This window comes from Physeter macrocephalus, unplaced genomic scaffold (assembly GCF_002837175.3).
Source record: "Physeter macrocephalus isolate SW-GA unplaced genomic scaffold, ASM283717v5 random_1476, whole genome shotgun sequence".
NCBI lineage: Eukaryota > Metazoa > Chordata > Mammalia > Artiodactyla > Physeteridae > Physeter > Physeter macrocephalus.
The window spans coordinates 14,982-19,049 of record NW_021146500.1 but is presented as its reverse complement, the minus strand read 5'-3'; the positions used below and the strand labels follow the sequence as shown (position 1 = coordinate 19,049).

Below are 4,068 nucleotides of genomic sequence, written 5' to 3'. Positions count from 1 at the left end.
CTCTTCCCACCCCCACTCCCCATCCCTCTCCTCTCTCAGCCCCACTGGGGTTCCCTTGGGCGTCAGACCAAAGCCCGGATGGGCTCCAGGCCGCAGTCAGCCGTGCGCAGGCCTTCCCACGGCCGCCCCGGCCGCCCCAGCGCTCTGTCTGCCCCTGGCTTTGAGACCCTATTCCAGGACCACCTCCCCAGGGCACACTGAGCCGTCCCCGCGCTCCAAGGACCTGTGGCACACCCCGCCTCAGTTTCCCCCTCTGCCACCACAAAAGCTCTGGGGCCTCTGCGGCAAGGAACCCTCCGGGTCCCCGTGGGGGTGCCCGTGGGCCCACGCGGGTGCAGGCAGGGGTGGTGGAGGGCGCCTGGAGGTGGGGCGCCGCGGCCCACGCCGCCCCGCCCGGCAGGATGGACCCCTTCGCGGACGCGCTGCAGCGGCTGTGGGAGGCCTTCGGCTCGGGGTGCACGCGGCCGGCCGAGTTCCGGGCTGCCCAGCTGAAGGGCCTGAGCCGCTTCCTGCAAGAGAACAAGCAGCTTCTGCAGGAGGCGCTGGCGCAGGACCTGCCCCAGGTGGCGGGGGCGGGAGCTGGCTGCGCCCCCAGTTCAGTCCTGTGTGTTCAGCAGACCCTTCCCTGGCCTGCCGTGCATGGCAGGTGCTCTGCATCAGCTCAGCAAAACTGCGAGGCAGGTTTGACTGCTGTCCCACGTCACTGACGGGAAAAGTGAGGCACGTGGGAGTTAAGTCACTTGCCCAAGGTCCCACAGCCAGGAAATGGCAGAGCTGGGGTGGGACCCCAGGACCCACGTTCCTCACTGCAGTTCCCAGGGGTCCGGCTGTGCTGCCCCTGGAGGTTCTCCCCATACCCACCCTGGGGACTCTTGGGGACCTCAAGCACTAGCTCCCCTCCCTATCCCGCCCAGGACTGACCCCCGAACCCCACCACCGCAGTCGGCCTTTGGCGGGGACATTTCGGAGCTCCTCCTCTGCCAGCACGAGGTCGACCTGGCTCTCTAGAACCTGCACACCTGGATGAAGGACGAGCCAGTGGCCAAGAACATGGTGAGCCCGCAGGCCAGGCGGGGGCAACTCCAGGGCGGCTGGGCCCAGGCCCAGGGAGAGCCGCTGACTCTCTCGGGACCTCTGTCTCCTTGTGGGGACTCCACTGCACAGGCAGCTGGAGGACTCTGGGGGAGTGGGCTTTGGGGTGATCCTCGGTGGGGCCTCACTGTCCGTCCCACACCCCAGCTCACACAGCTGGACTCGGCCTTCACCCGGAAGGAGCCCTTGGGCCCGGGGCTCGTCATCGCCCCCTGGAACTACCGCCGTACCTAACCCTGGTGCCCCTGGTGGGCGCCCTGGCGGCAGGTGAAAGAGAGCCTCCTCCTTCCTGCCCCTGCCAGTCCCCCCAGCCTCGTGGCCTCACAGCCGCCCACAGAGCCAGGAAAGAGGGGCACCAGGTGGCTAAGAAGGCCTGGTTCCCATCTCGCCCACCATCCCCAGGCTGTGTGGCCTTGGGGCCGGCAGGGCACCTCTCTGAGCCATATTCTTCCCCTGAAGGTGGAGTGAGGACGGCACCTGCCCTGCAGGTGTGAGGACTGAATGGAGACGGGGTGTGGCTACAACTGGCCCCCCCTCGCCCCGCCCCGCCCCGCCCCTCAGGGAACTGCGCGCTGCTGAAGCCCTCGGAGATCAGCAAGAGCGCTGAGAAGGTCCTGGCCGAGGTGCTGCCCCGATACCTGGACCAGGTGAGGGTGGGCCTGCTCCTTCAGCATCTGCGTCCCACACCCGCACCCCTGCCGGTAGGAGGTCCTGCAGTGTCCCCTGAGCCGTCTGTCCCCGCTTGCAGAGCTGCTTTGCCGTGGTGCCGGGTGGGCCCGAGGAGACGGGGCAGCTGCTGGAGCACAAGTTCGGCTACATCCTCTTCACGAGTGAGGGTGGCCCGGGCCAGTGTCCTGGGGGAGAGGGACATTGAGAACGGGATGGAGAAGGCGGTGGAAGGAGGAAGTGGTGGCCAGTGGGGTGGAGCATCCCAGGTGACAATCAGCCCAGGCAGGCGGGCCTGGCACGGTGGGATCCTGGGGCAGCAGGGCAGTGGGTGAGCCAGGATGGGCTGGGAAGGTGGTGCCTGAGCCATCTGGCCAAGGGCAGTTGAGGCTTGGGGTCAACTCTCATGTCCCCAGGGGGCCCCCGAGTCGGCAAGATCGTCATGGCTGCTGCCGCCAAGCACCTGACGCCCGTCACGCTGGAGCTGGGGGGCAAGAACCCCTGCTACGTGGACGACGACTGCGACCCCCAGACCGTGGCCAACCGCGTGGCCTTCTTCCGCTATTTCGACTCCGGCCAGACCTGCGTGGCCCCCGACTATATCCTGTGCAGCCCCGAAATGCAGGCTCGACTGCTGCCCGCCCTGCAGAGTGCCATCACCCGCTTCTACGGCGAAGACCCCCAGAGCTCCCCAGACCTGGGCCGCGTCATCAGTGAGAAGAATCTCCAGCGGCTCCGGGGCCTGCTGAGCTGTGGCCGCGTGGCCATCGGGGGCCAGAGCGATGAAAGCGATCGCTACATCGGTGAGTGCTGCCCTCCCTACCACCGCGCCCCACGCCCAGCCCACCCCAGCTAAGGCCCCCTCCACGCTGGGGGCCACAGCTGGGCCCCGAGTCTGGGCCCAGCCTGTGACCTCGGGCCCTGAGGCTCCCCGACCCCACTGCTAGAGCCCAGCCTGGTCCACGGCTCTGGCGCCACGATTCTGTGACACTAGTGTTCCGCGTTGCCGTGTCTGAGCCTGTGACCCCACGACTCAGCACTCTGGCCCAGGCTCTGGATCCTCCGAGCTCAGACCCCAGAGTTCTAGGGCTCAGGTTCCCAACTTCAGCCCCAAGATCTGCTGCTCCACGGGGCCATGACCCCAGGTCCTAGGAGCCCACGATTCCTGGTTCTGAACTTCAACAGCCCGTCCTGAGCATCCGCTGTGCTGTGAACAAAGCAGCCCCAGTCTCCTGGGCCGAACGGCTCAGAGGGTGACGCTGCTTCCCAACAGGCTGGGACCTGGGACCTCAGAGCCGGTCACCCTCTGACTGTAAGACATTGTAAGGCATTGAAGATGGTTAAAATGATGATTTTTATGTTATGTATATTTTAACACAATTACAATTTTAAAACTAGGAAAAATATCCTGAAAACAAACTGTTAGTTTCTAGCAGCCCCATAAGGGGCTGAGGACCTGGTAAAACCATGAGATCCTCTGGGCGGGGGTAGGATTTTGGTGTTGGGTGGATGGATGCATGGACGGATAGATAGATGGATAGAGGGAGGTTCCTGGGATGGTGTAGCGTGTGATGTGCTGGCCAGAGTCAGTGCACAGTAGGTGCCTGGTGAGAATATGGGGCTCCGGGCCCACGGCCCCATCCTTAGCAGCCCTGAGAGACACGTGTGAGAAGTGGCCCCTCGCTAAAGCCCCTGGGAGTTCTGTGGTCTGGAGGTGGGTGGGTCTCACTGAGAGGGGATGGGCCATATCGGGTCCAAATCCCCCAGAGGGGCCTGAAGGGTGGATGGGCTAATGTCCCCCACCACCTAGACCAGGCCATCACATGGGCCACTGCCCATCACCCAGCTGTCCTGCTGGAGCGTGTACATCATCCAGGTAACCGATGCCAGCCCCCAGGGTCCGTGGTGATGCGTCCCAAGTGGGGGAGGCTCGTGGCTTTGCTGGGCCTGGGGGCTTCACAGGCTGGTTACTGGCTTCCAGGTCTTCTACAAACCTACACCCTGCCCATCCCAGTCAATGTGCCACCCCTGAACACCCTCCGTAACTCTGGGCAGGGGCCTGTCCTCTGCCCAGTTCCTCTAAAAGCCAGCGCCTCTTGGGGTCAGGAGTTGACAGTTTCCCACCGGCATGAAGTCAGGTTTGGAGGGGAAGTTAGAGGCTCCTTGTCCAGCCCCGCCCACACACCTTGATCCTCAAGGGGTGAGGCCCAGAGAGGGGCGGGGCCAGGCCCAAGGTCACCCACGTCTGATAAGGCTTTCACCTCCCAGAAGTGGCCGTGTCTCCCTGCCTGTCAGCACCCCTATATTTGC

At 64.6% G+C, this 4,068-nt stretch overlaps 1 pseudogene; it reads left to right on the top strand.

Moving 5' to 3' along the window:
* The first annotated feature begins 401 nt into the window (after positions 1-401).
* On the top strand, positions 402-2,986 carry LOC112067462 (aldehyde dehydrogenase family 3 member B1-like; annotated as a pseudogene).
* The last annotated feature ends 1,082 nt before the right edge of the window (positions 2,987-4,068 follow it).